Here is a 16,145-nt window from a genome sequence, read left to right on the forward strand (position 1 = left end):
AAGGAATACAGAAAGAAAGAAAAAAAAAACAACAACCTGATGTTGCAAAGAAAGAACACAAAAGTCGAGGGTGAGGCCAGCCTGGGTCGGCTTGTTCAGCGAAGGACGCACAGTGAGGACGCAGGCCTAGTGAGGCCTGGTGACTTGAGGGCCCTGTTGTGCTTTCCTAGGGGAAGGCCACTGCAATAAGGATTAGAAAAAGTCAGCCAATTTTGTCCTGCTGTGTATAATTACCTCTCCATCTATTTATAAAGCCTTGAGGAATTCAAGCAATTATTCATCCTAAAAACACCGTGGGCAGCGACGCCTCCAAAGATAGCTACTGCATAATCTCTCCGCTGCTCTCTCGCAGCCCCGCCTGTGCTGTACTTTCACCATGGGGGAGGCAGCGGAGGTGCAGGGGCCATGAGACCATCCCAGGGTCTCGGGAGTTCTCCCAGCTCCAGGACTCGGGCAAGTCCCTCCACCGCTCTGCGTCCTGAAGTCTTCATCTGTAAGTGGGGATGTGACTGTGTCTGTCTCTCCTGGGTGTTGGGAAGGTCACACAGGTCTAGATCTATATGTAGTCACTAAGGAGAATATTTAGTAGATGTTGCCAGCTGACTGGAATCAACCCGGACTCTGCCCCTGCTCCCCAAACCACCCTCTCGTGGCCGCGCAATCCTTCAGGTGCTCAGGCTGATTCCTGGAGTCATCTTGGATTCATTTCTCCCTCTCACACCTCACATTTAGTCCACTAGCTAATGCTGTGGGCTCCAGCTTCAAAATGCACCTGCAAGCCGCCCTGCCCCCTCCTCCATCACGACCACCCTGTTCTGACCTTGGCAATCCCAGCCCCTTCCTCCCTCAGCCACAGGGTTCCAGCTCCAGCTGCTGGGTGGAGGCTGGGCTTGCTGCTGCTCTGGGGACTTTGCTCTTTGCTGTTCCTTCTCCTGGAATGCACATCCCCACACACCTGCCTGCTCACATGCTCCCCTGTAAGCCTTGCTCCAAGGGCACCTCCTCAGTGAAGCTGCCCTGACTACTGCCACCCACACCACCCCCTCACGGGGCTACCCCACTTCCCTGGATCATTTTTATCCATAGTGTGTATTCCCCTCTGACACACCATGTCGTTTACTTTTTCATCTTTTCGCTGAACTGTTCTTCCCTCTAGAATGGCGGTTCTCAACCATGGGCCATCTGTCAGTGTCTACAGACATTTGGAGTGATCATAACTGGGGATGGGGTGTTCTAGGCACCCAGTGGGCACAGGCAGGAGTGCACAGGATTAAGAACACCCACCCGAAGAACCCCCACCCCAGATGGCAACAGAGAAGAGGTTGAGAAACCCTCATCCAGACTGTAAGCCCTCTGAGGGCAAGGGCCCTGTCCCCTGTTTTGATCACTGCAACATCTCCAGCACCCAGAACAGGGCTTGACATCACGGATGCCCAGTAAGTGGGGAACGAACAGAGACTGGCACATACACAGCACTGGGGAAATGTTGGTCATTATTATCGCTATTTCTCATGGGTTTGTATTGTTTCTGTGCCTCAGGTTTTCAGGAAAGTCTCTGCTTTTCCCCTGGGCAGTGCAACAGAGGGGAAGAGTGTTGGACTTGGAGTCAGAGACCCCTGTCTGAGCCCCAGGTTGGCCATTATGAGCTGTGTAGCTCTGGGAAACTCACTTAACCTCTCTGAGGTTTTGTTTCCTCATTCGTTGAGTTGGAATACCATTTGTTTTCCTCCTCATCTGGCAAGCTGGTGAGATAAGCAAATACGATGATATGTCAAAATGCTTGTAAGTACTAAATACTTTCCAGTTATTGTCATTATGTGGTCCCTCCTGCAAAATGGAAAAACCAATTGATTTTACCATGGCTGACAATCTTATATCGGTTGCGAGGAGCTTATTATTCATAATTTCAGTGTGTTTCCATTTCTGCCCATATGGCACTCCTCCCTTAGACAGGTATCTTGAGACAAGAAAAGGAGCAGGTGGCCTTTAAAATACATTGCACATAACACATGCATTTCACTGAACAGCTTTTTGCATTTAAAATGCAGACAATATGCTCAAAATAGTACTAATAAATTTTCTATCTTGAGTAATGTATCTCAGACATATACCAAGGTAAAATAATTAAAGAAAAACTCAATAAAATAGAGATCATAAAAAGGGGGGCTTATAAATCAAGAGAGTAGACTTCTAGCCATTCTCAATACAGCCTTTGAGTGCAAGGATCCCAGATGTTTGATTTGGACACATGGAATCTTGCAATAGGATAGTGTACTTCTTATGAATGAAACATCAAAAGGCATATGGTAGTAGATGCAATCATGTTGGCAAACGTGTGTCTTGGAGAGCAGAAATGGCCAACTGAATGCTTCCTTCCTCACTCGTGAAGCCATCAGGAGCAAAGCTCCAGGGAGTGCCTTCCGCCCTGCTGGCAATGAATGGCCTCTCCTGACAGATAGCCTAAGAGCCTTTGGCTAAAGATTTGCAACATCAAAGAGTGAGTGGCATGGCCTGGCCAGCCACCTGAGACAACGTACTTTGTTCCAGAACGTGGTTCAGAGTTTCACCTTGCTGGCTCAGTGGGGATTAAGGCTGAAAGAGGCTTTGAAAATGCTGATAACAGATGAGTGTAAATATTATTTACCTAGCAACATAACACTTTTTTTCTTCTTTTTTGGCTCTTTCATGGAGTCATTACTCTTTCCCTTGAGTTGTCAGTTCCTTCATTTAGTCTATTCCTTCAACAATTATTGATCAAATCATTATTTGTGCTGGGCAGTGTTCTATGTCCCAGGAATTTTGTGTTAAACCAGTACTCTGTCCTCATAATGCCTATAATCTAGAGACATTGAACTATGAGCACAGGAATAAGCAGTGTACTTTCAGAATGTAATCAGTGTTCTCAAGGGAGGAGATTATGATGTAACAGAGCTTCTTTTCATCTCAAAGGAAGGCCATTAAGAAGGGCCAGTCAGGACAGGTGATGCTGGCAGGAAGGGAGCCAGCCTGCGACGTGCTGGGAAGACAGGCAGAGAGACTATACGTTCAAAGGGTGTGAGGCAGGCATGAGTTTGCAGAAAGTGTGCCAAGGGCCTGGAGCAGAGTGAGTGAGGGGGAACAAAGACAGGGAGGTGTTAAAGGGCCAGGAGGGGCTGGACCCTCTGGAGCATTGATGACTATGCTGTGGAATGAATTTGGATGTTGTTTAAGGGGAATGGGAAGTCATTGAAATATTTTAAGTAGAGAAATGGGATGCACTGATTTACCTTATGAAAAGAGTTCTCTAGCTGCTTTGAGAGAATGGATTATAGTGGGGTGATATAGTTTGGACGTTTGTCCTCTCCAAATCTCGTGTTGAAATGTGATGCTCAGTGTTGGAGGTGGGGTCTGGTGGGAGGTGATTAGGTCGTGGAGCAGATCCTTCATGAATGGCTGCTGACATCATCTTGGTGGTGAGTGAGTTCTCAGTCTGGTAGTTCACATGAGATCTGCCTGTTTTAAAGAGTGTGGTGGCCAAGTGCCGTGGCTCACGCCTGTGATCCCAGCACTTTGGGAGGTAAAGGCAGGAGGATCACTTGACCTCAGGAGTTCGACACTAGCCTGGGAAACAGGGTGAAACCCATCTCTACTAAAAATAGAAATATTAGGCGGGTGTGATGGTGCGCTGCCTATAGTCCCAGTTACCGGGGAGGCTGAGGTGGGAGGATCACTTGAGCCCAGGAGGCAGAGGTTGCAGTGAGCCAGGATTGTGCCACTGCACTCCAGCCTGGGCAACAAAGCCAGACCCTATCTAAAAAAAAAAAAAAAAAAAAAAATAGAGTGCGGCACCCCTCCCCTCCCACTGTTGCTCCCTCTCTCGCCATGTGGGGCACGGGCTGCTCCTTCATCTTCCACCATTATTGTGAGCTTCCTGAGGCCTCACCAGGAGCAGATGTGAGCAAATTAAACCTCTTTTCTTTATAAATTACCCATATTTAGGTATTTATTTATAGCTACTACAAGGGGGAAAGGAGAGCAGGGAGATCAGGGGTGCTTTCACACTAGTACAGCAATAGAGCAGCATCTTGGACCAGGGTGGTGGCTGAGGAGACAGGATCATGGCTTTGAGATACATTCTGAAGAAGAAAAGTAGGCCTTGCTGATAGAATAGTCACAAACTGTAATGGAAAAGGTAAATTCAAGGATGTCTCCTGGGTTTTTGGCTTAAGCATCTGGATACAGAGATATGGAAGACTGGGAGGGAAATGGGTTTGGAGTATACATGCATGCAATCAACAATTCTGTCTTGCATGTGTGAAATTTAGATACCCATTAGACATCTGCATAGAGGGCCAGGCTCAGTGGCTCACGCCTGTAATCCCAACACTTTGGGAGGCCAAGGTGGGCGGATCACTTGAGGTTAGGAGTTCAAGACCAGCCTGGCCAACATGGTGAAACTCTGTCTCTACTAAAAATACAAAAATTATCTGGGTGTGGTGGTGTGCACCTGTAATCCCAGCTACTCAGGAGGCTGAGGCATGAGAATCACTTGAACCTGGGAGGTAGAGGTTGCAGCGAGCCAAGATCACACCACTGCACTCTAGCAAGGGTGACAAAGCAAGACTCTATCTCAAAAAAAAAAAAAAAAAGACATTTATGTAGAGATGTTAGGTTGGCAGTTGGATAACAGTCGTGAGTTTCGGGGTGAGGGCGGACCAGAAATGAAGATTTGGGATTCATTAGCATGTAGATCATATTCAGAGCCACAATAATAGATGAAATAACTGAGGAAGAGAGCTAGAGGGGCCAAGAGCAAACACAGGAACATGCCAGTATTTAGAGGACAATGGAGAAGGAGGAGATGGCAGAGATGTCAATAGAAGGAAAAGCAAAAGGGTGTTATCATAGAAGGTGACAACAGAATATATCACAAAGAGGAATATGTTTGAATGTGTCAAATGCTGTTATCACAGGCTATAGAAGTAAACACAAAGTCCTATGGGAATACTGAGGATGAGCTGCCTCTAGTGTGTGTGAAACCCTGGCCAAATATTTGTTGTGGGGCCCCTGTCTATATATGCAATGTTATTTAAAAACATACTACATATTCTTGGGCTTATGTGGGATGTAGTGATTTATTGATGAAGACTTAGAATACTGGGTAGGAAGAGATGCTTTTGGATTTGTTTATGAGCCAGTGAGTGTATCTGAGAATTCTTTATCCTGTGTCTAATGTGAGTGTGTTTTCCTGAATCAGTGCATCAGTGCTATTCTGGAGGCCCAAATCACACATGATTCCGTGAAAGAAACTCTGTGCTGGCCAGAGGATGCACTCACTCTCCAGGCTTTCCTGCATGGGCCCTCACCATGGAGTCCTGGATACTTAGGGCATCTGGTTGACCACATGCTCGGGAGAGCACCAAAGAAGGTCCTGGTTTTCAAGCCTCCAGCTTCTCCTTAGAAAGAGTTGACTACCTGTCTGGGCTCCAACTTTTCTGGCTGCTACCAGAGGGTCTGGCCTCTAAACCATCTGTGTCAAAGAACTGACAGGGCCTGACATTCATTGGGACCCTAGGGGTGACAGAGAGCAAAGCAAAAGTTTGAAAGAGTATGCAGTCTGAATGAGCATGCAGGCCTTTGCCACAGCTCCCCTTCCCAGCTCAGTGCAGAGCAAGTAGGAGATAAACTTCTGCTCTTAGCTTCTCTGTGAGGAGAGATGAAATGGACCACACATCTAGCACCCCAACTTTTCTGACAACTACTAGAAGGACTGACTCCTGACTCACCTGTCTCAGGGCACTGATGGTACTTGGCACACTCTAGTCTCCTGGGGCCACCAAGGACAAGAACAGCATTTTGGACAAACACACTGGTTTGAGAGGCACCCAGACTCTCTGACTGGGCTGTGAGGAGGCTCATCTGTGAAGACTGAGGGAGGTGGCTGTTTTATCAAATGTGCAGAAACCAACACAGAAAGTCAAAGACAATGAACAAACAGGAAATATGCCATAAATAAAAGAACAAGATAAATCTTCAGAAACTGACCCAAACAGAATGGAGATATGTGATTTACCAGACAAAAAATCAAATGACCTGTCACAAAGATGCTCAGAGAGGTCAGGAGAGCAATGCATGAATAAAGTGAGAATTTCAACCAAAAAGGTAGAAAATATTAAAAAGTGCCAAACAGAAATCACGGAGCTGAAGAATATAATAAAAGAACAGAAAAATTTAATAGAGGGGTTCAATAGCAGACTAGGTGAACTGAAAGAAAGGATTAGTGAACTCAAGGACTGGTCATTGGCAATCATTCAGTCACAGCATTAAAAAGAAAAAAGAATGAAGGGCCAGGCACGGTGGCTCACACCTGTAATCCCAACACTTTGGGAGGCTGAGGTGGGTGGATCACGAGGTCAGGAGATCGAGACCATCCTGGCTAACATGGTGAAACCCATCTCTACTAAAAATACAAAAAAATTAGCTGGGTGTGGTGGCACGCACCTGTAATCCCAGCTACTCGGGAGGCTGAGGCAGGAGGATTACTTGAACCTGGGAGGCTGAGGTTGCAGTGAGCTGAGATTGCGCCACTGCACTCAAGCCTGGGCAACAGAGCGAGACTCTGTCTCAAAAGAAAAAGAAAGAGAGAGAGAAGAAAAGAAAAAAGAATGAAAAACAGTGAAGATACCTTTAAAAACTTATGAACACCACCCAGCAGATCTATATATGCATTACGAGACACTCAGACATTATGATATCAGTAACACAGAATGTGGAATAAGGAGAGGTAAAATTGCAGAGTACTTCTATAGAAGTGTTATCAGTTTAACCTGTTATAAATATATGTTATGTAAGCCCCTGGTAACCACAAAGAAACTACCTATAGAAATGACACAAAAGAAAAAAAGTTACAAAGCCTATCAATGCAAAACAGCACAACAAAAACAGGCAAACAAAACCCAACAATAAAACACAAAGGAAGACAGCAAGAGAGAAAAAGAGGGACAAAAGAACTACAAGACAAACAGAAAACAGTTTAAAAAAAATGGCAATATGGTGGTTCATGCCTGTAATCCCAACACTTAGGAAGGCCGAGACGAGCAGATCACTTGAGGTCAGGAGTTTGAGACCAACCTGGCCAACATGGTGAAACCTGGTCTCTACTAGAAATACACAAAATTTAGCCAGGTGTAGTGGCAGGAGCCTGTAATCCAGCTACTCGGGAGGCTGAACCACAAGAATTGCTTGAACCTGGGAGGCAGAGGTTGCAGTGAACTGAGATTGTACCACTGCACTCCAGCCTGGACAACAGAGCAAGACTCTGTCTCAAAAAAAAAAAGGCAATACTAAATCTTGCCCTATCAATAATTATTGAGTGTGGCGGCTTATGTCTGTAATCCCAGCACTCTGGGAGGCCAAGGCAGGTAGATCACTTGAGACCAGGAGTTCAAGACCAGCCTGGCCAACATGATGAAGCCCCATCTCTACTAAAAAATACAGAAATTAGCAGGGTGTGGTGGCATGTGCCTGTAATCCCAGCTACTTGGGAGGCTGAGGCAGAGAATAGCTTGAACCTGGGAAGTGGAGGCAGCAGTGAGCCAAGATCACACCGCTGCACTCCAGGCTGGGCAACAGAGCAAGACTGCATCTCAAATAATAATAATAATAGTAATAATTACTTAAAATGTAAATGGATTGGCCAGGTTCATGCCTGTAATCTCAGCACTTTGGGAGGCTGAGTCAGGAGGATCACGAGGTCAGGAGTTCAAGACCAGCCTGGCCAACATGGTGAAACCCCATCTCTACTAAAAATACAAAAATTAGCTGGGCATGGTGGTGGGCACCTGTAGTCCCAGCTACTAGGGAGGCTGAGGCAGGACAATTGCTTAACCGGGATCTGGGAGGTGGAGATTGTAGTGAGCCGAGATCACACCACTGCACTCCAGCCTGGGCGACAGAGCGAGTCTCCATCTCAAAAAAAAAAAAAAAAAAGAAGAAGAAAGAAAGATCTCAAGTAAATTGAGCTAATGTCGTACCTTAAGGAACTAGAAAAAGAACAAACTAAGCCCAAAGTTAGCAGAAGAAAAGAAATTACAAAGATCAGAGCAGAAATAAGTAGGGAATAGAAAAGCAATAGAAAAACCCTGCAAAATCAGAGGTTGTTTGTTTGTTTGTTTGTTTGAGATGAAGTCTCATTCTTGTCCCACAGGCTGGAGTGCAATGGCACAATCTCGGCTCACTGCAACCACTGCCTACCGGGTTCAAGCAATTCTCCTGCCTCAGCCCCCCGAGTAGCTAGGATTACAGGCACCTGCCACCACGCCCAGCTAATTTTTGTATTTTTAAGTAGAGACGGGGTTTCACCATGTTGGCCAGGCTGGTCTCGAACTGCTGACCTCAGGTGATCTGCCCGCCTTGGCCTCCCAAAGTGCTGGGATTATAGGCATGAGCCACCGTGCCTGGCCCAGAGTTGTTTTCTTTAAAAAAGGTAAATAAAATCAACATGCCCTTAGACAAACAAAAAAAAAAAAAAAAGGAAGAATGGATTCAAATAAATGAAATAAAAAATGAGAGAAGACATTACAATGGATATCTGAGAAATAAAAAGGATCATAAAAGACCATTATGAACAATTATATGCCAACATATTGGATAAAGTAGAAGAAATGGATACATTCCTAGAAGCATGCAACCTACCAAGACTTAATCAAGAAGCAACAGAAAACCTTAACAGATGAGTTACAAATAAGGAGATTGAGGCATTAATCAAAAACCTCCCAAAAAAGAAAAATCGATGGCTTTCATGGATTCAAAGAATTATTAATACTTCTTAAACTCTTCTAAAAATAGAAAAAGAGGAAACACTTCCAAACTCATTTTATGAGGTCAGCATTACCCTGATACCAGAACCAAAGAAACCACAAGAAAAGAAAACCACATGCCAATATCTCTGATGAATATAGATGCAAAAATCCTCAATAAAATATTAGCAAAGTGAATTCATTAGCACACTAAAAAGTTTATACATTGTGACTAAAGTGGGATTTATCCCTGGGATGCAGGTTTGGTTCAATATATGCAAATAAGTCAATGTAATACACCACATTAACAGAAGGAAAGATTAAAAAAAAATGACCATCTCAATAGATGCAGAAAATATTTGAAAAAAATCAATATCCATTTATAACAAAAACTCTAAACAAAATATGTATGGAAGGAACTTACCTTAATCCAATAAAGACCAATTAGGAAAAGTCTATAACTAACATCATAATAATTGAAGAAAAATTAAAAGCTTTTCCTTTCTTGGTCTCACCATGTCTATTCAACACAGTGCTAGAAGTTCTAGCCAGATAAATTAGATAGGAAAAAGAAATAAAAAATATCCAACTTAAAAAGAAACAAGGAAAATTGTCTGTTTCTGGGTGACATGGTCCTACATGTAGAAAATCCTAATAATTCCATTAAAAAATCAGAACTGATAAATTTAGTAAATTTTTAAGATACAAAATCAATATACAAAAATTAATAGCATTTCCTTATACCAACATTGAAATATCTAAAAAGGAAATCAAGGAACAATCTCATTTACAATAGCATAAAAATATTTAGAAATAAATTTAACCAAGGAGGTGAAAAAGAATTTGTACACTGAAAATTATAAAACACTAATGAAAAAAATTGAAGAAGACACAAAGAAATGGAACGATATCTCATCTTAATTAATTGGAAGAATTAATATTGTGTAAACACTTATACTGCCCAAAGTGACCTACATGTTGAATGCAATCCCTATCAAAATTCTAAGGGCATTTTTCTCAGAAATAGGAAAACAATTCTGAAATTTATATGGTACCACAAAAGATCCTGAATAGCTAAGGCAATCTGGAGAAAGAAGAAGAAAGTTAGAGTCATCGCACTCCCTGATTTCAAATGATACTGCAAAGCCATACTAATCAAAACTCGATGGTATTGACATAAAAACAGACACAGAAACCAATGGAACAAAATAGCCCCAAAATAAGCTCACGAAAATATGGCTAACTAATTTTCAACAAGGACCCCAAGAATACACAATGGGGAAAGATAGTCTAAATAAATGGTTTTGGAAAAACTGGATATCCACATGCAAAAGAATAAAAGTAGGCCTTTATCTCACACCATATACAAAAGTCAGCTCAAAATGGATTAAAGACTTAAATATAAGACCTTAAACCATAAAACTCCTACAAGGAAACATAGAGAAAAATCTCCTTGAAGAAGATTCAAGGATGAATGTTTTTTGATAAAGATTTTTATGATGATCTGCTTCCACTTAATGAATAAAGTCCACTTAATGTCTTGGCAATGATTTTTTTGGATATAACACCAAATGCACAAGCAACAAATGCAAAAATAAACAAGTGGGACTAGATTAAACTAGAAGCTTCTGCACAGGAAAGGAATGAATCAATGAAATGAAAAAGCAACCAACAGAATGGGAGAAAATACAACCCATATATCTGATAAGGGTGTTAGTATACAAAATATATTAGGGACACATATAACTCTATAGCAAAAGATGAATAACCTGATTAAAAATGGGCAAAGGACTTGAATAGATAGTTTTTGAAAGAGGACATACATACAAATGTCCAATAGGTATATGAAAAGGTACCCAACATCACTATCATCAGGGAAATGCAAATCAAAACTAGAATGAGATTTCATCTCACATCTGTTAGGGTGGCTATTGTCAAAAACATGAGATAACAAGTGTTGGTGAGGATGTGGAGAAAAGAGAACTCTTATACACTGTTCATGGGAATGCAAATTGATGTACCTATTATGGAAAACAGTATAGAGATCCCTTAAAAAATAAAAAATAAAACTATCATATGATTCAGCAATGTCTCTTCTGGGTATATATCCAAAGGAAATGAACTCAGTATCTCGAAGAGATATTTGCACTCTCATGTTCATTGCAGCATTACTCATAATAGCCAAGATATGGAAACAACCTAACTGTCCATTGACAGATAAATATATATATATATAGCATATATATAGCATATATATAGCATATATATAGCATATATATAGCATATATATATAGCATATATATAGCATCTATATAGCATCTATATATAGCATCTATATATAGCATCTATATATAGCATCTATATATAGCATATATATATATATATGCAGTGCAGTATTATTCAGCCTTAAAAAAGAAGGAAGTTATGCCATTTGCAACAACGTGGGACATTATGCTAAGTGAAAAAGCCAGACACAAAAAGCAAATATCATATGATCTCACTTGTTTGTAGAGTCAATAAAAGATGAATACATAGAAGCAGAGAGTAGAATAATGGTTACCAGGGACAGGGGTGAGGTGAGGTGGGATGCGGGTAATTGTGGTGATGTTGGTCAAAGGATATGAAGCTTCAGTTATGTAGGATGGATAATTTCTAGGGGTCTAAGGTAAAGCATGAGGACTATGGTTAACAATACCCACGGCATATTTAAAATTTGCTAAGAGAGCAGATCCTAAGTATTCTCACCACACACAAAAAGGTGACCATGTGGGCCGGGCACGGTGGTGCATGCCTGTAATCCCAGCACTTTGGGAGGCCAAGGCTGGCAGATCACGAGGTCAGGAGATCCAGACCATTCTGGCTAACATGGTGAAACCCCATTTCAACTAAAAATACGAAAAAAAAAATTAGCTGGGTGTGGTGGCGCACGCCCGTAGTCCCAGCTACTTGGGAGGCTGGGGCAGGAGAATGGCATGAACCCGGGAGGCGGAGCTTGCAGTGAGCCGAGATCGCGCAATTGCTCTCCAGCCTGGGCAACAGAGCGAGACTCCGTTTCAAAAAAAAAAAAGGTGACCATGTGAAGGGATGGATATGTTAAGTAGCTTGACTGGTAATCAGTTCACGACGTATATGTACAGTTGGCCCTTGAACAACATGGGTTTGAACTACAAGAGTCCACTTATATGAGGATTTTCTTCTGCCTTTGCCAGCAAGGCCAACCCCTCCTCCTCCTCCTCCCCCTCAACTAAAGACGAGGAGGATGAGGACCTTTAGGGTGATCCACTTCCACTTAATGAATAGTAAATACGGTTTCTCTTCCTTATGATTTTCTTAATATTTTCTTTTCCCTAACTTACTTTGTTGTAAGAATGCAGTACATAATACACGTAAGACACAAAATTTGTATGAATTGACTGTGTTATCTGCAAGGCTTCCTGTCAACTCTAGGCTATTAATAGTTAAGTTTTGGGGGAGTCAAAAGTTATTTGTGGATTTTTTACTGTTCGGGGAGTTGGTGCCCCTAACCCCTTCGTTGTTAAAGAGTCAACTGTATATCAAAACATCGTGCTGTATACCTTAAAGATATATACCTTCAATTAAAATGTTTTAAAAACAAACCAATAAAAAGGCCCTGCTTCTGGCCGAGGGTGAGCCACCAGATGGCACAGCTGGCCCTGTCCGGTCCCAACCAGCAGAGGGGACTTGGAGAATTTCAAGGAAGCTGCTCCAAAGCGTGGAGTCTGGAGTACGGGCTCTGCTTGTCCTGGTCCAAGGGCAGTGCCAACTGCAGTGGGGACCTGGGGGAGGCATCATGGAAGTGACATCAGTATTCAAAATTCATCACTTGCCAACATCGTTGAACATTCTTACCTCGTTTCGATAAATTCTCCATATTCTGAATCCTGCCTTCCTAAGGAGGAAGCTGGAAATCTTGCAGCTGCGGCCCCCTGCAGCCGTGGGGCAGTGGTGTGAGTAGGTTCTGACCAGGAGACCAGACCTAGACTCAGAAAGGAGCCATGTGAGGAGGGGCTGCCAGCAGAAGCTCCATCCCCCGGCGGGAGGAAGCCTGGCCCTGGAGCCAGTCACCATGGACGGGTTCCTTCCCCGCTTAGCTGTCAGCTGCGGAATGGGGATGACAGTAGCATGACTTCAGTGGGGCTGTGAGCATGAGCCAAACTCACGGAAAGTACTCATGACCATCGGGGCACATGGCAAAGCCATCTGAGAACCGTCCATGCATCCTGCTCTTCTGGCAACCTGGGGGCAGTGTCGGTGCTCAAGACCTGATGGGACGGAGCCTCATCCTTGGCTGAGTAACTTCAGAGTCAGTGACTGTGATATTGTCAAGTAAAATGTGGAAAACAGAAGGATACGGGAAAGAGAAGGAGATGACGTCAGGGATGCCACACATTGGTGGGAGGTCATAGCTGGGGGCTCTGGCAGGCTTAAGACACTGTGAGGGAAAGGGAGAAATGCAAAGGAGTCATTGAGAATTTTCACCGGTTTATAATTTCATTGTTTGTTAGTGTCAATTGAGAAGCTCGAGTGCTAAACGCTGGAATATGAAGATATGCGTGGTGGGGAGACAGCACACACACACATAACACTCAAGGCCTGGTGGAGCCCACCCAGCTCAGCCTGGGTTGGGGAGGCTCCCTGGGAAGGGGATTCCTGATGTGAGCCTTCCAGGAGGGGTAGGAATTCTCTACACAGACAGGTGGGAACTCCAGGCAGAGGGGAGGCCTGAAACACATCGCAGGCCACCCTGTCCCTAGACTGCTGAGAGGCAGGACGGGGCTACACGGCCACGGGCGTGAGTGACCAAGGACCCTGTGCCTGCTGAGGCATGAGGACGCATCTCTGGGACGACAGAAAGACAGCAAAGGGCTTCAGACTATGGAATACCCGGAATAGGGCTCTAAGCATCTCCTCCGATGATTGTGGACTCAATGCAGGAAATGTGGAGGCTTCGAACTAGACCAGTGACAGAGGAGGGAAAAGGAGATGGGGCCCATCAATATTTGAAACTTGGCAAAACGCAGCAAGATTTTAATGGTTAATCAAAAATGGGAGGTGAATGGGAGAAAGAGGAGCTGACAACCACTCCCACAATTCTGGTTTCCAGGGCGTGTTATAGCTGAGAGGGCAGCAGTTTGAGTGGCTGGGCAGCAGAGGCTGGGGTTGAGGCTGGGAAGTGGCGGCAGCAGGGGAGACTGCCCCATCAGGAGCCTGCCATGAGCGTGGGATGCAGAAGGACTGGAAGGTGCTGGAGGTGATGTGGAGCTTTAGGAGAGTGTTGGAGGGATGGAATAAATTGACGCCTGTTCCTAGACCAAGAAGTGGGGAGCAACTGAAGAAACTGGAGAGTGGGAACCAGGTTGCAGCTAGTCTCCAGATGCTGCACTCTCTGACAGCTCTCATCTGTCTCACTGTCACCCAGGATTGGACAGGACATCTACAAATGTGCATGTGTATTTGCTATAAGGTGCATTTTTTTTTCCCCTGGAGATAGTGACCAACCTTTCAAGAACTATTCTTGGGTATATTTTATCATTTCTTTATTTTAGTATCTATGAAGGGAACATTATAGAAGCCATGTTAACACTGGAGAAATGTCTAATATTAAAAAACCTGTACTCTAGCAAGCAAAATTATGTATGTGTGTAACCTCGTTCCTACATCCAGGAAATCATTAAACTAGTAGGGGGTTGTATTAATCAGAACTCTCTGTTGCAAACAACAGACAGTCTGGATGATGTAAAAGGAACAGAAATGTATTAAGAGGATATTGGATAGTTCACAAAACCTCCAGGAGGGCTGGAGAGCCAGGCTGGATGCTGTGCCACTGACACAACATTCAAAACTCACAGATTCTTCTGCTGCCATCCACTATACTAGCTACCAGCCATGCATGGCCATGCAGCACTTGATGTGTGCCTGCCCGACTGAGATGTGCTGCAGGTGCACAATACTCACTGGACTTCGAAGACTAAACGTGAAGAAAGGACATAAAATCTCACTCAGGTTAAAATGATATTTGCACACACTGGGTATTAAGTAAAATGCACTGAAATTAATTTCACTTGTTTCTTTTTGCTTTTTAAATGCAGTTACTAGAAAATTTTACATTACCTGTGGGAAATTGGCTCCACATCATTTCCTCTGTTTTCTGTTGATCGAATTTAGTCCTAAGGCCACATCTGATATTGGGGGGAAAGGAAATATACATCACCTCCAGATGGGGGCAGCCCCCCATGCAGGGATGGGGAGCTGCCCGAGGCTGTTTTTGGAAACATCTGTGGTCCCCAACAACAGTGCATCTGGCCTGTTTTTTCACATGGGGCTCTGCGTCTGTGGCTCACTCAATGCTGGGCTTGAGGTGGGGGTGACTGACACATGACAGATTAGGTCAAGCCTCCATCGTGCTCAGGGTTTATGAGACAGATCACAAGGGCCTCTGGGGACTGCCTGTCGCTTGTGGTCCTGGGGAACCAACCCCATGATCAACTCCACCTCTGAACCTCTCCTGCAAGGGGCCAGAGCATCCTGGTAACCTTGCCCATCCTGACATCTGCTGTGGTAACTCATTCCCTGCTCTGGCACTTGAGCAACCCCTCGGCCCCACCATCCCAGGACTTCACATCCTGCCGCCGCCAGGGAGCCCTTTGCAACCACAGTGCCTGGCAGCAGTGACATGGCTTGCAGAAACACATCCTTGCTATTCAGTTGCACTTGCCAACGAGGCATCTTCTGGGGTCTTGTCGGGGAGATCACTGGGGGATGGCCAGCTGTTTTCATAGGAAAAGTCTGTCTGGTTCTTCATCTCCGTATTTGTCCTCCACACTGCTCACTGCATTTCTGCATCCTGGCTTTGTGTGGGGCATGCTGCTGTGGACTCCAGCATCTGTCAACCCAAATGCAAAGGCAGAGCCCACCTCAGCTGCAGGAACTGCCACACTGAAGCGCTCTACCCATGCTTCAGCTGCCTCCAGAATCCATTCCCATATGGGCTGACCAGATGTGTGCAGCTAATCAATGATTAGCATTTCTGTCTTTGGATAGTAAGGACTTCTGCTTCCAGACTTCAGATCTCTCCTTAGGTAGCAGCTCTGACCCAAGGTTAGGATTCCAGGACTCAGTCAGCTCCTGGTATTCCTTAGCACCCCTTTTTTATTTTATTTTATTTATTTATTTTTTTGAGACAGAGTCTCTCTCTGTGGCCCAGGCTAGAGTGCAGTGGTGCTATCTTGGCTCACTGCAAGCTCTGCCTCCCGGGTTCACACCGTTCTCTTGCCTCAGCCTCCCAAGTAGCTGGGACTACAGGTGCATGCCACCACATCTGGCCAATTTTTGTATTTTTAGTAGAGA

General features: G+C 44.3%; 2 long non-coding RNA genes across 2 annotated transcripts; one reads left to right on the top strand and one right to left on the bottom strand.

Annotated features, from left to right (window-relative positions):
* Positions 1-214: 214 nt before the first annotated feature.
* LOC134807863 (uncharacterized) lies at positions 215-2,906 on the bottom strand. The gene is made up of 3 exons (XR_010149294.1): positions 2,645-2,906; positions 1,670-1,827; positions 215-569 (listed from the first exon to the last, which is right to left on the bottom strand). It is a non-coding gene; the product is annotated as an uncharacterized LOC134807863 (long non-coding RNA).
* A 51-nt stretch (positions 2,907-2,957) lies between these two features.
* On the top strand, positions 2,958-10,861 carry LOC129143249 (uncharacterized). The gene is made up of 2 exons (XR_008546508.2): positions 2,958-3,103; positions 5,237-10,861. It is a non-coding gene; the product is annotated as an uncharacterized LOC129143249 (long non-coding RNA).
* Positions 10,862-16,145: the final 5,284 nt, after the last annotated feature.

The sequence above is a fragment of the Pan troglodytes genome, chromosome 12 (assembly GCF_028858775.2).
Source record: "Pan troglodytes isolate AG18354 chromosome 12, NHGRI_mPanTro3-v2.0_pri, whole genome shotgun sequence".
Classification (NCBI taxonomy): Eukaryota; Metazoa; Chordata; class Mammalia; order Primates; family Hominidae; genus Pan; species Pan troglodytes.